This window comes from Nipponia nippon, unplaced genomic scaffold, assembly GCF_047370975.1.
Source record: "Nipponia nippon isolate SJK-2023a ecotype South Korea unplaced genomic scaffold, ASM4737097v1 scaffold_3, whole genome shotgun sequence".
NCBI lineage: Eukaryota > Metazoa > Chordata > Aves > Pelecaniformes > Threskiornithidae > Nipponia > Nipponia nippon.
This window is the reverse complement of record NW_028262347.1, coordinates 78,091,506-78,110,357: the sequence shown is the minus strand read 5'-3', so window position 1 is coordinate 78,110,357 and position 18,852 is coordinate 78,091,506.

Below are 18,852 nucleotides of genomic sequence, written 5' to 3'. Positions count from 1 at the left end.
GTAAAATTTTTCTTCTGGTCTACAAGACTTTCATTAAAATATACTAAGAAAAGAGCTGGGTCTGTGTTATTTGCCTAGCTAATGTCCTTTATGTATGGGAACATTGGATAAACAACAGCAAACGGAAAAAAAACCCCACCAAACCAACCTATAGAAAAGCTGTTTAGAAGTAGATAAACAGTCACAAATATGGTGTCTCTTGAAGGTAAAGAAACCTGCATGAGTAACAACAATAGGTTATTCCTTTTGTTATTCTTTTCAGTGCTGTAGCATCTTTGAGATGCCCTTAGTGCTTCATAGCGATTAGGGAAACGTGGACTTTCTTCGCTTACCACCAGCCAAGTGTTATGTGCCCTGGAGGAGAAGCTCCACAGTAATGCAAAGACAGAAGAAGAGCATTTATGATCTTACTGAAATACATCATTTAGGCCAAAGAAGTTGAACATCTGCACATGCCTTGTCATGTCAAGAAATTATTCTTTCAACATGAAAAAATTAAATTGGCAACATCCCCTTTGTACAATACGAACTAGTGCGGCTGCCCTCGGTGCTGCAAAGGCACTGTCAGACTCCCCGGCAATTTTGTGTGGTTCGTTTCTTTCTTTCTCTCTCAGGGGTAAAACAAAATAATTATCAAAGTTGTTATGAGAATCTTTGCTACTTTCCTATCTAGAGAGATTCCCTGCTTTGTGGTTTACATCCTCTATTCCACAGTTGTTAGGTGGCGTAGGCCAATATTGCAGAGTATATATTTGTCTTTGTGCTTCCCACAAGCTGAGCACAGATATTTTATCACATCCATTTCAAATTAGAGGGTTTACCCATTTCTTTTCAGGAGAGAGAGAGATTACCAAGGGCAAAGAATTGCCCAACAAAGTTCTGAACAGCATTGCTACTAAAAGGGGATTTTTTTTCTTTTTTAAAGATGAAGTGAGAGAAGTATAACTAGAGATGGAAGATGAAAGCATCTTTCCTGCTTTGGTGATGAAAGGGAGATACAGCTTAAGAAGTTTTCTGGAAAGGAACAAGCGTATTAGAAGAGATAAATATTTCTTTACAAAAAAACACAACCCAAAAACATCACTGTGCTTCGATGCAGGGATCAAAACCAGGCCTGTCATTTAGAAAATAACAGGAATGGGTCCATGAAGGCAGGGAGCACTGAAGCCTCTTCCTTTGAGCAGATTCTTGTGTGCTCACGTTAGTGCTGGCATGTTATTAGTGCTACTTAGGTGGAATTACTTAATGGAGTAAAGGATATAGTTTTCCAAATTTCATCCCTGGCCTGGGCTTCTTGCACACTTCTTTGCACAAACATCAAAGAATGGGATTTTCTTCCTCTGCATAGTAGCTATTTACATCTTTCTGGTTTCAAGAGAATCAGCACAGGATGAAAACCAAATTTTTTTGAAAATTCCATCATTACGTGCCCTGGTTTGCGATTGAGGAAATGCATAAAATATTCTTTTTTTCTCATAGATAATGTACTGTCCATTTAAAGTCAGAGCAAGGACTTCATTCCATAGTTTGCCAGAAATTTTTATGAAAATTTCTCTCAGCTTAACATGTCATTTTACTTTTTATTCTTAACAGAACAACATAGCCCAATACGAGTGAAAATTATTGTTTGACCTCATTTCTGTTTCTGCTTATGCTTTATCAAAGGCTAACCTTAGCCTATGAATGCTACATTTTCTGTATTGCTAATGATTCATCTGGCCATCTGGAGGAGCCTAGCAGCTCTGGATAGGAAAGCTTGTAAATCAATTTATTGTTTCCACACACAACAGTCACTTGCCTCACCTCCAAAAGCCAAGTCAGCTATAGCATCTGAGAACTTTGGCTCAGGGACTCTGTAAGGAATCAGTACCATGATATCAACTGGATAATTAAAACAGATTTAATATAATCTGTTTTGGTATCAAACCAGTTCTAGAAGGCTGTAATCTATACCAAGAGAACCATGACCACTGGCTACTGCAACTGCCTCACAGCAGGGAGACCAAAGGAAAAACAGGTCTCTTGCTCCATGTTAGACTGATACAGCTGGGGCAATGGAAATGAGATTGCCACTCTGCTCCTCTTCTCTGTATAGAAATTTTAGTTCACTTCTTCCTCTCAAAGGACAGAATTCACACTGAGAAGAAAAAAAATAAACCAAACAAGTCCTCCAAGTGATGAATCGTCAGCAAGTTCTTTGTGGTTATTACTTGACATATAACGTAATACTGACAGAAAATAATTGCCCCTTCCCAGTCATTGTCAAAAGTCACTACGCCATTTTTACGGTGTCTTTTACCAATTCAAAGAAGTCTGTACACAAGAGATGGCCTTACAGAAGGATAATCCCGACACATAGTACTTGGCTGCCAAATATTTAAAGGGCAGGAGGAAGGGCTGTGTAGCACATACCAGGAGAGAATCCAAAAGGGAATCAAGCTTTGATAAGATCTCTCCCTCCCTGCAGTCTGTCTCCAACACTGTCCCTTCCTGACAGTGTTATTTTATCTTTATAGAGTGCTTTTTATTTTGTGGAGATGAATGCCCAGAGACAAGCATCAGTGAGCTCAGAGCACAAGGCACCAGGCATCATCATTTAACAGAAATACCGTGGCATTGCTCTGTAGCTGGAGGTCAATGAGTCAGCACAGAGCCGCGTGGTAGCGAGCGTCTCAAAGCTGCCTCTGTGCAGCTAGAGCCCAAGAGCAAGGGGGAAGCTCTCCAGAGAGCACGGTATGTATGGACGCTTGATGTTACTCGCCCAAGTATAGTATGAGGCAGAACACTCAAGTGGGTAACGCTTCTTTGCTTAACATGGTAGCTATTGAAGGCCATATCCTCTCCATTCTGAAGCTCACGTGATGCTTCTAGCACCTAGGCTTCTAGTGAAACCCTAGTAATTTTAGTACTGAGCGGGGGGAAAACCCAAACCCCCAAAAGTTAAAAAGGGAGTGAAAGTGACGGCAGTTGCAATTTGTTAGAAAGCTTGGAAGAGGGAAAAAGAGTCTTTGCCAGAGAAGGGAAGAAGAGAATGGGCACGGGAGGGGCTTTGAGCAGAAACATGCTGCATGCAGTAGCCCTCGTACACAGGCATACTCTGCCCTAAAACATCTCAAATTAGATTGCAAACAAGAGGCTAAAAGGAAGAAATGACAAAAAAGAATAACAGAAGGAAATAAAATCAAATGGTCTTGGAAGTTAGCTGCTGTGTAACTCTTGTCCCAAAGGTGATTTCAGTTTTGATCTTCACATGGGTTTTTAGGAAACATCTGCTCTCAGTAATTATGGCTCATTTTGGCTTGCTGATTTCTTAGAGATATTTTTGCAATAAAGTGGTTCACGTAGAAAGATTTGGAGGAGAGATGTGTGGCTTTATGGAGTATGGACAAGAAGAAATCATGGTTCTCAAGGGCATCCTGCTATTGCTCAAGGACACCACGCACAGGTGACTGCAAAGGGGCTCGAAGTGGAAGCAGCATTTGGGAAGAGGCTGTGGCATTTACAGCTATGTATCAACCACCCGAAGCAGAGTGCAGCATTTTGACACCATGGCAATACTTGCTTCAGTTGTCCCTAAACTTCTTAAGCTATTGAATCATTTCCAGCATAATGACCTCAAGGACTGAGAAGTTAAAATAAAACATAACTCCATCTTATTGCCAGCAACCCAACACTCCCTTGTCCATGCTAGCAGATGACACTGCTGCCTAGGAAGTGTCTGGACCAAGACAGGTGAGTACATAGAGGTATCATGTACTTTCTGATTGCTCTTTTTCACATGGAGCATAGGATATAGTACAGGAGCATAGGATATAGTAAAAGTGGGTAAGCAGAAAAAAAATGTGAGGGGAGAGCAAATGGAAGAAGTTCTTTCCAGCTGTCCCCTGCCCTGGCCAATCCATGTGTAGGTATACAAATGTGCTGACAATTTAGTCTGTAATCAGAAGGCTTTGGTAAAAAACAGTAGCAACAACCCTTTCTCCCACTTCTCAACAGCCACTAGCATTAAACAAATTGCTACATGCATTCTGCTGCATGTTGAAGAAGGGACCAACTAAAGCATTGCATAGCTTAGCTCCCTTTCCTTTCAGCACTGTCTACGTTGGCACTGGTATAACCTGGCATGGCTATTAACTTGGGGATACTAAACATGGAATACTGGCTGATTCATCTACAAGGGCACACAGAAAACAGTCTGAAGTCTTCGTGTCTTTTGTCCTTTAGATGCAAAGGACTGCATTCAAATTATTGAAGACACCTGCTTCACTTCAGAAGGAACTGACTACATCAGGCCTTTGTGGACAGCTAGTCAGAAAATGGCCCTAAATTTGCCCCTCTCTTTCCAATTAAATTATTTTGCTTGATTTACTGTATTTCCCATATACAGCAAAAATGAGACTGTGTACAAGTAGTACTCTTTCAGGTTTTTTAGGTCTCCCCTGGCTTCCTTCACATTATCTTAGCAGTTTCACTTTTTATGGCATGTAAGGACTTAATGCAAAGTTTCCAGTTAAGGGTGGATTAACTCTAGACAGCAGAATCTGTGCCAAGCTAGAGTAACGTAGACAGCTTGACCAATTCATTTAAAAAACAAGTGATCAGAGAACGATAGCTTTGTGAGAGAAAGCACACATACAGCAGGGGTGAGAAATAGCTTGTAGACTTGAGGGCAACCCTACTAGACAAATGGATCAGTAGATTCTCATTTTCAGCTATCTGAGGCACAATCAATTGCCTTATCTGACTTGTTGATGTGGAACCACTGGGAAAGTCTCAGGCTGGGTCTTGTAGTTGAAGGGACATACATTTTCATTTCTATTCAAGACAGTTTTAAAGCACTGTCTGAGACTTTCAAGGAAGAAAGGAGCACTAGGACCCATGAATCAAGCTGGGTTTCCTTTTCGTAGTTGTTACTGATGAGGAAGAACATACAGGTAACGTGATTGTGGGATTCAGTCAGTTCATCTCTTGTGTATCCCCATCAGCACTGTTGCTTGTTTTCGACAAGGGCCTACACAAGATATGATTTGGGCCTCAAGCATAGAGTATTGGCATTCTTCTCCCCTTCTTCTCAGTCAGCATCCTACTCTGTTAATAGCTGCACTTTCACAAGAAAGGGGTGTCACCAGAAACAGTCTAAAGTTTTTCAAGGTCATTCTTGAAGGATAAGCTTTCTGCAGTGGAACAACAAGGGGAAGGAGGGCAATAGGCAACCCACGAGACTATGGTGGGCTCTGTGGGATCCCCATGCAGACAGAAATGAGATGCAGGATCCGCCACCTAAGTTAGGCTGTGGCTCTGAATTGCTCCTTCTCTTCCATTGAGCATCCAAACCATCTGTGGAGAATAAGCATGTAACTTCCATGCTTTTGAGGTACTGTATGAGCTCCTGTCCCACCATGGTTTTGCTGTTAAAAAAACCAACCAACCAAAACAAAACCTAAAGGGGCTTTACTATGTGTAAATAGGGTGTAACCAGTTGAGTAGAAGACTAAATTCATACCTCAAATAAGTAGTTCCTAAGTACCATGGTCTCTATTGCCTTGATTTTCATTTATTAACTGGTGTTAGCTAGTGACCTTTCACCATGGTTTTACCTCTTGTTTGTTTGGATACAACTAACCACACAATTAAAATGTATCGCTTCCTTTCTCTCTCCCAAAGTTGTTACACCTTAAAATATGACTTAACGTAAAATGGGAGGGGAAAAAAAAAAGAAAGTAGAATTAATCCACTGACTTTCCTGAGTTAGATTAGGAACATGCCCAGGCCATATGGTTTTATTTGGTGTTACTAATTAGCAAGGTACTGACATCTTTACTCATTGGCTCTCAGATTCGTGGGACGAGGGGGAACTTTTTTCTTTAAAGAAACTTAATTTAAAACCTTTTATTTAACTGGGAGAATGTTTGCAGCCTGCAGCATTCATTTCTGTATCACTTCTTGCAGCTAGTCCCAGTGGAAGGGTGGAGAACTCAATGATTTGCTCTGTTACTTCACCGTCTCTAGATCCCTTTGCACATCCCTACACCTAAGTGCCACGTAGCGATTATTACAAGTGCATTCTAGTGAAAGGATTTCCTAGTTTGAATCCAACAGAACCCCAGCATCTGGGGAAAGAAAAGCAGTGGCAAATACCAAAGGTTCTTTGCAGAGAACCCTTGGCAGTAGCTTTATAGGGGTCCATACTGCACCCATAAAATAGTAAGCTGGATGCTACTGAAGACGAATACTTTCTAGTCCAGAGAAAGCTTTTCCTCAGACGGTGTTTCTAAGGAGGATGAGAGGAGGATGCTTTGAAGAAACGTGGTTGGAGAAACTCTTCCCAGAATCCACATCTGTCTGCAGCTGGTGTTCCTGCCTTGAACAAATGTGGACAGACGTACACGCTTCTCCTAATTAACAGCCAGTTTTGTTTTTACAAAGCCTTTTGTGGTACTACGCAGCCCCTGCCAGATATGACACACACTGAGACTACAATTAAAAAAAAAAAAAAAGTGTTTCCTTCTGTGACTTACGAACCAGATAATGAGTTTGAAGAGCTTTGACCCAGTACTGCTGAAAACCTGAATGATTTGTTAGTCAGATTCCTAGAGGGAAACAGGAAGGGCCAAGCCCTTCTTTAAAGCACATGACATTTCAGAAGGCTCTGAGGACAAAAGAGATGAGAAATCAAGTTTCACATCTTGTTCCTCCCCCATATTCAACCATCAGACACTGACGAGTTCCTACCTCAAAACAGTCTTCACATCTGTAAAGAGAAAATAAAACATTCTACTGGCTATACCCACACACGTCTCCTCTTCTATTAATGCTCAATGGAAGTAGAGAGCTGAGACCAAACCCCTGCGGATTAGAAGCCTTAGAAAAATCCCACCTGAGAGTTACTTGCTCTGCTCCAGATGAAAAACAAGCAATGCTGCCACTCTGCTCTTTTTCAGTCTCTTTGAAAAACCTCAACTTAAAGTCTGATCTTATGTGCATAGCTTTGAGTTCACAGCATGCTCCTACTCCAAGGCTTTTGGGGTGCTTTACTACCACTTGATATTCTGTCCCTTTTTGCATTTCTGATGTCTGGCTGCACAAAGTCTATCAAAAGAAGTACAATTTGATGCTCCTGCTATGCTTTCCTTGTAAGGTCATGGATTAAACACCACTGTCCGTGGTTTTTTACAAGCCCTTTTCTCTAGGTTCACAAGGTTAAAGAAATTCCATCACATCACTCACTCTGTTAATTAGTCCAGCGTACAACAAGTGCTTGTAATTAGAAGTATTTTTCCAAGTGCTTTCTAGAAAAACCCTGTTGCAAATTGCCTTGGAAGTACAAAGCAAAGTGGCTTTTGTGGGACCACATGATTCCACTCAGGGTAATGCCAGACCTTCATATGACCAGATCACTTAACCACAAAAATACAGTCTGTGTCAAGCATTGATCACTTTTCTATCAAGTTTACCAGCACACATGATGCAGAGCTTATGCTAGGTGTAAAAGGACCAACAACCCCCACTCCACCTTGATATTGTCCAGTTGGTTTATAATTACTTTTAAAACAAATGTGACCAGCAGAGTGAGTTTAGGTTAGTTCACCACTTTGCATCCCATGGCTGTGGCAGTTTTCATCTGGCCCTACAAACCTCACAGCTGGATATGCTGCACTGTTGAACCACAGAGGGCTGAAAACTGATAAAGCAAGTCTGATAAATCCTGCTATGATTATTTTAGGAAGTTTTTAGAACAGCTGTCTGTTTTTTCCCCCATTCCACCTCATTCTCTTCATGCCCATGCTCTTTTAACAGGAAATATATTCACATCTCAGTTGCTGTTTAATTTAAACCAACAAGCTCTGAACTGACTGCAACAAAAGCATATGTTCCTTTATAGTATTGACTGCAGCCCCCAAAAGAACAGGAGAGACCAGTATTGCCTTTGCTGGATACCTTGGAGGGTTCTGAGATCAGCAGAGAGGTAAGGAGGAGAACAGGACGTGGCAATGCCTTAAACTGCCATACAGTGGCAACTCTAGGGGGTAGCAATCCCAACAGAAAATTTTCTAGTATATGTGTGTGTGCAAACATGGGAAAAATGCAATAAAAATTTAAAGAACAAATTAATGCAAAACAAGAAGAGAGTAAGTTATCGGGCAACAAGAAACAGCCATTACCTTGGAAAGGACCTTATAGCCTTCTCGTACACAATTATTTTTGCTCACGTGGGAAGGCTGCCCCCTGCCTGTTTCTATCGCTTCGTTAATAACTGAGAAAATCCTGACTCAGTGCAACTGTGCAGGCACAGTGAACTTCCTTTTCTGGTGGATTCCTCCTGTCTGACTTGGTTGCAGTGCTGGGCTCGAGGCAAGACAGATACAAGAATGAGAAAACAGCTGTGGAGGGTTATGATGGTTTCATGGGGAGGGACCAAACTATCCCCAAGACAAAAGTCAGTTTTGTTCTATTAATTCTGTCTTCAGAGCACCTCTATCCAAGAACTGGGTGCATTTCCCAGACCACAGTCTGAAGGCACACAAAACAAACCAGGGATTTCATTCTTGAGGAAGCAAGAAACAGAAGTTCAATTAAAACAAAGCCATCTCTTTTGGAAGCGTAGGAAGTGTACCATTGGTTCACTTTCTTTTTAAATGTAGATGGTGGGAAATTCCAGCCAAATGGACTGTCCGCCAGCCTCTTTGGCAATCGTTCTCCCAGGGATGGTCCTCGTCAAGGGCTTATAGGTAACAGAGGGTAGGCATATTGTTGCAGAGCTAGAGAACCTGCTTCTGAGAGCAACCTTTGAGGTATGCTTCCCAAAGAGAAACCTACCAACCAGAGAATCCCATTTATGCCTAAGAAGTTTCTTACAACCACAAGCTCCAAACTGATTACATGCTGGAGAATCAATCAGTTATGTCCTGACTTGTTCCTGCACCCATGCAGGAACCCTCTGCCGCTTTTTTGGCTTGGTGTAGGCAAAGACCTCTCTTCCTGCCAGGACATTGTCCCTGTTGCCACCCTTCTGTGGCCAGTACTGCCTTTGCACCCATCCAGTCTGTGACCACACTGAGCAAAGCTCTCTGGGTAGCCTAGCACAGGAGATGGATGACCGCTGAAGCTTTGAAAGGAGCTGGGCAAAAGATAATCTGGAGCCTCAGCTGGACTGTCTTCTCTGTAGCTTGGTTAGGCCTGTGAAAGAAGCAGCAGGCAGGGATCAAGGGGAAGCTGTGATTTGACTATGTGCTTGGCAAGGGCCGATTCCCTTTTTTGCAGCTTGGGTGCACCCACACAAGAGAGATTTGGATCAATGAGAGACATTTGGGTCTAGCTGAACTAGGCCTGATTGAGTGGTCCTTCAGAGAATCAAGGGCAGAGGCCCTTGCATGACCTCCAAGGCCATGTTGCAGAGGGCTCCTGAGCTGCACTGAGCCAAGAGCCCCAGCTGGGTGGCAGACATGGGGTGAAATGGACTGCTTTTGCTCTTTCAAGGAAAAGCAACCCCTGAAAAGCTCTTCTGTCAGCAGTGGTCCTTGCCATGGGCCTTGGCCCCTAGCCAGAGTTGGGGAGGCATTTTGTTGCAGGGCTCAAGATCCTGCAGGACTCCACATTGGCCTTGCTCATCTCTTTACTGAGCATCTTTCCAAGTGGTTATATGACTGCATCTCTCTGGGGAGTCCCCAAGAATGACTGGACTCCATCCTTTTCAAAAAGGGCTGTGTTCAGTCTCCCAGATAAGCAAGTACCTGCAGTCCTGTCTCAACTCTGATGCTCCTTCTCCAGGAGGACTCAGAGCCACCTCTGTTTCCTCCAAAGACAGAGGAAATCTTGACCTAAGATATCTTGGGCCATTCTCACTTATGGTTGCAGGAGGTCAGTCTGTCCTCCTGAAAGAGGAACGCCTTCATTGGGAAGAAGTATGTCACCTCCTGAATCGAGAACAATGTTTAACACTGCTACCCCAGCCTGGTGAAAGCCATTTGTGAAAGGCTTCGTCTTGTACTCTTCCTAGTTGTCCTCATGTGGCACAGGACAGAAAAGAGTCTGAAAAGGCTGTCTGCAAAGTGAATGTGCCACTTCAGGTTTGGACCATTTCACTTGGCACTGAGAGCAGAAATTGTGGATACAATGCTCAGCGTAGGCTCTGTCAGCCAAGGTGCCCAGGCACTGCAAACATGTGGAGCTGGCAGAAGCATCTTCTGGCACTCTCTGATCCACCTGCCTTGTGCTACCTTGATGTTAGCCTCCAGCACAGCTAGAAAAAGGAAGAACTTCTGAAAGGGTAGAGGATCAGGATCTTGTTTTCTAGGAATTAGTCTCTCTCCACTGACAGGAGCTCCTTGCCATTCCCTTACAACTGTCCTCAGGTTTTCACTTCTTAGGGTCTCATTTGTGTCTCCCAGCTCTCTGCTTCATGCCTGAGCCTGGAGCACTGTGTGTTCACTGGTCCGAGGTGATCTGTTCAATCATGAATTTAGTTAGGTTCTTTTTATAGCCTTGGACAAGCCCTTGAACTTCTGGATCCGTTTTTGCTGGTTACTTAAGAGGAATAATAGAAACTCCCAAAGGACACAATTAATATTAGAGTGAGCCTAGGCTGCAAGAATGCTGTCCCAGGTTGCCTCTAGACACTGCAAAATGGCAGCAGAGATCTACAGCTGCCCTTGCCTTTACCTATACCTTCCTTCCCCTCATGCCTAAAGATTTAAAAAACTGAGCACAATATTCACCTTCATAGTATATAAAATACGTTGATCCAACAACATCAGCAATTTGACTGTAGTTTTGCTTTTTAAGCTAGGTGTGCAAAACAAAACAGCTACTATGCACTTTAATATATTACCACCCTAATGGCATATAAATAAAAGCACAAGACCTATTATCTCATGCTCTAAGATATATATTAAATTCAGTCATTCATCAGAGAAATATTGTAGACCTTTCTTTATATCATAGTCAGGAATAGCAGCATAGAGCTTTTATCAACAACAAACTGTTAAACCTTCTTGCAAGCCTAATTGAATCATCCAAAGCATACCTGAAAATGACTGAACAGTTATATCAAATAGTCTCAAACAATCACAGATATTTGGCAACTTGTAAATCTAGGTTACTTCCTACCTACATTGAGGATATATTTTTAAGATACAGATTCTTTTTGAACTCAGCATTTCCTAAGGGTATGTTAAATTACAACTCAACAATGACCGCAAAGCTTAACTTTCATGTTTGCACAATATATCTGGAAATATATATATATCTCAGTGAAATAAATACACATTCTGCCCTTATTTCTTAATATAACAGTGCTGAAGTATATTGTACAGATAACCATTCTTGGATTCTCTGTACATACCAAGTATCCCACTGACTTTCATTGGAGTAAAGTTTTTTTAATTTAGTCAAGGTCTTAGGGCACAGTGATAAAGCAATGAATATGCCTTGCTAGACATGAGTTAAGCACCTCAGTCTGAACTTGTTTTGAAGTCTGTCTTAAGACCAGCTATACATGAGCTAAACAACCAGATGCAATGATGATCCCTCCCTTTCTTGCGTGCTCTGGGAATGGGTGTCCCTTAGCTGTGTTGGCCCATTGCACCACCTGAAGCAAAGCAAAGCTCTTCTCATGTTTTCACTGCCACCTCTTCTCCCAGTCCCACAGCTGTACTGATTCTGTGCAAGCAGCCTTATATCCGCCTCATCTCTCAGAAAAGCCACCAAGGTGGCTCATCAATGCTAAGGTTTTCCTCATCATTAAGGTTTTGCTCAGCATAACAGAGTCTTTGATGGTGATCTCATTGTCAAAAAGGTTCATGGGGCTAACATCACAGATTTCAGACACAAGCAATCAAGTTAATACTCATGAGAGGAGCAGTGTCACCAGAGGAAGATAGGTAATATTCTGTGCTGAGCTGTGGGGTATAAGTAGGGCACAGATGAGATGGGAAGATACAAAAAGCCCAGCCTAGACATCCAGAAGCACAGAGGGCACAGCTCTGGCACAGGCACACAGAAAGAGGACTAAACGCTTAGCTGAAATGCTGTGCCAGGCAGAAAGCACAATAAAGACCACTGGTCTCACGCACACAATTAGCAGATACAGAACTATGTGTTTCGAGTAAAGATGCTGTGAAATGGAGAAGTCAACCACCTGATGGCTGAAAGCCAAACCTACCTTATTCCTTCACCACTTAGAGGAAAACTGTGCCGTTTGAATCCAGGGAGGTCAGGGGAGGCTGCCTCTCGGAGGCAAGGAGCCTGTGAGCTTATCAACAGTATTTTGCACCCTGAAAACCTCACGCACGGGAAGGAACAAGAGCCTGCCCTACTGGGTACACCCTGGCCCTCAGCTCTCGACCCCATGCCAGCCCCTCCATGCCGCTCTGTAACCTGCCCATTTGCCCTGCTTGGGACCTGTGGAGGAGTCTGCAGGGCCTTTCCTGGACACCTTGCATGTGCCAGAGAAATGCCTACACTGTGGCTTTAAGGTGATGGACAGGATAAGAAATGAACTATAGCTGCAAGGCAGCCGATCAAAAGTCACAACAGAGAGTCATGGTCCACTGGAGACTTATGACAACCAAATAGCACCAAGGCAAGACAAAGAAGGATCTGACTGACTGGATGACCAGAGACCTCCAATGTAAGCACAAGTTGTGGCAGGTCAGGTTTGGGGAAGCTCCCCCCAAAACCCCAGAGGAGACCCATTGGTGGCAGAGGAGCTACATGTGGGAACCCTGGTCCAGATCTGTATGAGGGCTGTCTGATCTCTCTGTAGGAATGGATCTTTTAGTTACCAAGCTTCAGCAGCCCTGCTGCAGTGCCCATGTCTCAGGCTGCTGGCTCCTGGGCTGGGGTATAGGGAAGACATCAGCAACTCCAGGCATAGCTGGGGTTAGAGGGGTGATGTGAGGGGTGGAAGCAAGACAGCTGTTGCAAGAGCTATTTGCTTCAGTTTGTTAAAAGGGCCTTCCACATCCCAGCTCTCCACATCTCAGGAGATGGCCCTGCTGTGACGGCTGTGTTGGGCAGCCTGGGCTCTGCCTTTCTGTGATGCCCCTCTGCTGTTTCTTCCTCTCACCAGGGTCTTTCAAAAGAGCAAGTAGTTCTCCAAGTTGCTCAATCTTCTCACCTTCACCATGAGACGACAGACCACAGAAGGGGCATTCTTCTGAAACACCATGCAGCAGCTCTTGCCCAGCTCATCACCAGACTGTGCGTGGCTGAGTATGTCACAGGAACCAGGGCCTGAGGAAATCAAAGGGTGCTAAGGTTTTCGTGTTTCTCAGTCCCCGTCAGCCCACAAATGAAGACACAAGTTTGATCAGAGACTGATTTTCCTGTAGCAAGCTCACCACGTTGCTGCTGTTCTCTCAGAGGGACTGTGGAAAGTGAGAACACAAAAGGCCATTTATATACAGAGCTGGCTTCTCCACTCTCAGATGCTGCATTGCTTTCAGACGCATTTATTTGGAGCAATGGTGCAATCCAGTGGCCAGTTTGGATAGTAACACAGTAATACTGTACAAGCTCTAATCCACTGCAAAACCAGGAAGCACCAAAAGGGAGCTGCAGTACCATTAAGCCCGCAGAGAAGCGGTGAGGTCTATTGATGAGTGCTCTTAAGATATGCACAGAAGATCCATGTTTCTTGACAAGAGAGGCTCAGGACTGAGCTGTTGGAATCAGTAAATGGGGCAGCTCTTCTTTAGGGGCAGTTGGGCCCATCCTCACAAAACTGTACAACCCTCACTAATGCATTTCTGAGTATTATTTCCCTGTGGTGTTAAGCACAGGTGCTGTGCATGCTGGCATCAAGCCTAGCACCACTCCATTCTGAAGCGGAAAGCGCATCCCAGAAGAGGACCTGCACCCCAGACCAGGGAGCACACTACTTCCACAATAACCCTCCAGCGAGGAAGGGGCTCACTGTCTAGAAGACATTAGCACTGCCACTGTCAGTAATAAATTAACATTTTAAGTATGTTGATTTTCTGAGGGCCAGCACCTGGAGGCAGGAACATAGGTTTATTTGTTCTGTTGCTATCGACTAGGCATGTTGGCCTGGAGAGCACACAGAGAGAGGCAAAAGAAGTGGACCTGCAGGATCCTTTCATCCCAATAGGAGATGGTGTAGGCTTGATATCACGGCTCACCCAAGGAATCACAGAGGTGAAGCCATAGAAATCCTGCAGAAATAGAATGTAGAAAATCTTAGTCTGAAGTCTGACTGCTACCCAGCCAGTTGTGAGGAAGGACCTTCCCTCTGAGAACTGCCTTTGGACTCCTGCACTGGGAAAATGTCAGCTTGTGGCAGTGACTTGAGCAAACCTTGCACTGCGTAGCCCTCCCAAAAAACCTCTGCTGGAAGGGGAAGTGTTTATGCTGAATAGACTCCTTACTCTGTGTAGTTTATATGTATGCTTTAGTCTGGAGAGGAGAGAGGAGGAGGTGTTGCTGAAGGAAGCTGTTCACCGCTTTTGACCATATGAGATGAGAAATTGTCTTCTGCAAGCCAGGCTGCAATAGGAGTACCTCCAAGGAGACGCTCAGCACTGGGTGCATCTCATTGCTATCCTCACCTCCCTCATCAACGGGCTTCTTTGCCATGCAAAAAAGGAACCAAAGAAACAGATCCCGAACCCCAACAAGATTACTGAGGTATCTTTCTAGGTAGCTTGTAGAGTCAACAAGATTGGTCAGAAAGGCAACAGCAGGTCTATTAATGAGGGAAAAAGAGAAATTCCAGTGGAACGAGCAAACAGCACTGCCATTTTGAGTCAGTCCTGTTTACAGTTATTTCTCCCTTCTTAAACATGCAGCCTGGTCACTGGCACACCGCTGAGGGAGCATCTCCTTACATGAAACGAGTGGTCAGCTTTTGTCATCAAGTGTCCCAGTGGGCTAGCTGGCAGGGTTACCGCACAAAAGAAGAAATAAGAACAACAGTCATCTGTATTAGAAAAGACAGAGAGATAATCCCAGCATGTGCCAAGAGCAGAAAAGACGGACTTCAGGTTTGTTTTAAAGCATCCTCTGGGAAAAAACAAACAAGTAAAAAACCCCACCCACCACACACATAAATCCCTGAACTCTACTTAACCAGTAAGAGGAAAATATATGACAGTTTCAAGAGTAAGGGAAAAAAAAAAAAATATATATATATATCTTCATATGGATGAGACTGCTTAGCAGTGACTTGATGCTATATTTGAATACTCCTGCAACCTCAACCAAGATTGATACATCCGCTGTGAGCCTTTAAAAATGAAGCATTTAAACTGCAGCATTACCAGCCAAGAACCCCCGCCCACACACAACATTTAAGGAATAACTTTTGGAAGATGCAAAAAGGTAGAACATCAAATTAGTTCTTCAGCGTGAGCAAATCGTTAAGCGGTTCTTGCTGACAGGAAGCTGGATTCACTTGAATCTGCACCGTAACCACGTGCGTGGTCCTTCCAGACTGCACACGCCAACTGGAGGCATCAACGTGCAGTTTCTTTCCCTATGAAGTGTGGCATCACTTTTCCTCTGTTTCTTCATCGTTTGCTAATTCCAGACTGACAGGGCCAGATCCTGAGCTGCGCTGGATGCTTGCAGTCTCCAATTGCAGAAGGCTCCCCTGATGCTCCGTGGACGAGCTTAGTGGAAGTATCTGGATAGATCCATACACTGTGGATGCATCTGTAGTACCTTCCAGGGCTTGACCCATACAAGGCCAATTCCAAAATATTAGAGCTGTTTGTCAATAACCAGTAGTTACTTGTTTATAGGAAGCAGAAGAGGAGGCAGGGGGACTAGCACTGGCCCAGATGCGTTTGGATGCATCTGCATTGGACAGAATAGAACTTCAAATCCCACCTTGGATCTTGGCACCCGAATGCCGTTTTGTGCATGAACAGTGTCCTTGGTGTCTGACCCAACGAAGGGAGAAGTGAATTTAGAAAATAACTAACATCCCAAGCCTGTTTTTCTCAGCAATGTTCATCCTATCCCAAAAAGCGCAGCAGATCGCCTTCCCCCTCGCAGTGCACAGCAGCAGCTGGGGAGTTGCAGGAACGTTTGTGCAACAAAGCCCTTTCTTCCTCCTCTCAGTCAACGTGCCTGGAAAGATGGAGTTTTCTTCAGAAAGCTTTTATCCGCTTGAGTACTGCCTGGTTTGCTAGCGGTACAGTGTACTCGACTGCCACCACTCCTCACTCCTGGAGTGGATGACACAAAAAGCAATTAAAAATAATTTTAAAAGCCAATTTTGCCAAAGATTTGGAACATTTCTGTGACAAATCAGGATTTAAATCGAACCAGTGAAACTGAAAATGTTTTTCACCCTTACCCTGAGAAATCCCTCCCCTCACAAGCCTTACAAAATTCTCCACTCAGAGCTCTGTACAATTTTTTCTTCAGAATAATTTCTGTTCACCCTGCTCCCCCGGGGAGGCTTGAACAAGATTTAACAACAGGGACATTGCAAAGCTGTTGGTACAGATGTGGGGTGAGATCTTAGCTGCGTTTGAAGTCAGTTAGGCCTTGCCATTAAATGCTTTGCATCTTTTGTCTGCTCTAGCAGCCACGTGCCATTCTGCTTCCAGTTCTTAGGTGCAGCATTTCCATTTCTGCTTTTACTACTCTATCGTACCATGTAGAGAGATTACTTGTGGGTACCCCAAGAGGTTACCAACTTCTCCAGCGTCCTGTAGTGTGTTGCCATCCCAGATGATTGCATCCCCATGAGGTTTAAGGATGAAGCGGCTTAATAATTCACAGCAAATGGAGTATTTATGAAAGACAGACATTACTGTAGAGAACAGGAGAGCACAAAAGTACCATACCTGCATTTTAACATAAACCTGAGGGTATTATCCAAACACTTATAAACTAGGAACCTTTACATCTGTATCTGGGAAAAAACAGTTCAAGTGATGATGAAGAACAGAACATTATTATCTCATTTTTCCACAAAACTACTGCAAGAGGGAAGATAAATTTTCCTCTTTGGAAATCAAGCCTAATGCCTTCCAGTTTTTTGGTTGGAAGAGGTGGATGAAGCATGAAGCAGAGATATTTGCTTCTGGGGGTTACTGAGTATATCCAGGACAGAACATGAGGAATTTCAGAGGGACCTAAGCTATTCAGAGTAATGGGCAATAACAAGCTTGATGCTGATAAGAACAAAGTAACACGGACTGAAAGAAAAAAAAAAAGTGAAGTGCTCAAAGCTCACAGAGTATTAAAGGGGTAATATTAGCAAAAGAAACAGAGCCTAGTGTCATTGTAAATGTGTCGGTGAAGATTGCTGTTGAGGAGGAAAGCCAAACAAGGCATGAAGATAGATAGGGAATGGATCTAAAATAAGAATTAATTAGCATGTATAGACCTAAATCAGTGGTGCAGCTATGTTAAAAGATTATGATGGCAACAAGTTAAATACACAGAAGTTAGGGCTGCATTGCTCATTTACATTCATTCATTCTCCAGTACAATGCCTCCTCTCCTCTTGTTGTGCATGCTTTATCATGAAAACTTTAAGCAACAAACAATCCACTTGACAATTTAAAATGTAAGAAAGACAGATAAGAACACTATCCCCATGTTCTGAAGAGGTATAGAGCTATTAAGTGACTTAAATCTATGCAAAAAGCCTGTGGAGGACATGGAATTAAACCATCCCAGTCTCTGAGCTCCAGCCCAGCAATCTGATCCCAAGACTAATCTTCATTGTAAAGACAACAACAGTGCCCTAAGAATTCCCTTTAAATCCTGATTTCCAAACCCAGAGTTCACAGGACTACGGTTTAAAAAGGGAATGCATTTTGGAACCTAGTTAAAAAACTCTGCTTAAGACTAACTATTTGCTTTTGCAAGGGGGGGGGGGGGGGGGGGGGAATCATCCTAAAATAATTAGGAAATAACTCTGTTCTAGAAGAGTTAGCAATCTTAAGGTGAAAACGCTGACACAGACCCTCAGTAATAGAAACATAAACTTAGCCCCTGCTACCTCATTTTACAAAGGCAACTAACTAACAACAAACTTCTGGCAGGTTTATTAGCCCAGCAGTTCCACAGCTGTTCACACACCCAGTTTTCCCTTCCCTCTCCTCCGGCTTTGGCAGAGCAGCCTGGCAGCTCCTCTCTCAGGGAGGCAGTCCTGCTATAGGCAGGCGAGCAGCCAATTCGCTAATCCAATTATGCACTACAAGACCTGAGGGGTGCACCGTTCATGAAAGAATAGACTATTTTCATTATTTAATTACTAGTCAAGTTACCTGCCTGAAGAATATTAAAATGCCAGCGTAATTATGACATTGAGATAGTAGGTCAAAGCTAAATCCTTTCTGCAGATCTCCCCAAAAATGTGGCTTCTGAGGGTGATAAAGAGGAGTAAGCAGCAGCTTTAAGCCAGGTAGGGGATTTCAGAAAGACAACGCATTAGCCCAATTCTGAGTCTGATGAAACCAGTTGAGTTTACCCATCAGTTTTGATGGAGCAACGAGGCCAACACAGAGCACCTGGCACCTGGGAGAGTTTGTGTCCACTTTTTTGCAGTATCCTGGGACCACACAAAATATTTGAACCACTTTCTGGCACTTCTCTCAATAGCTCAGGGACTTCAATCGTTTGGTATAACCTCGGTCCCTCAGAATCCCTAACCCGTCAGTAACATCAGAGAACAGGCAGAAGCCTGAGGTCCTTCAGGCTGTACAGAGGGACCAGGAGCCATCTTGGATGCCTCCAGCAGCTATTCCCTGGCAAGCTCTTCTCCATATCACCTTCCTGGGAAGGGCGGGCTGGCGGCCGACCCACAGCAGCCCAACAAAGTGGGTCTGAGGTTTTCTGAAGCCTGCTGCCAGTTAAGACAAATAAACG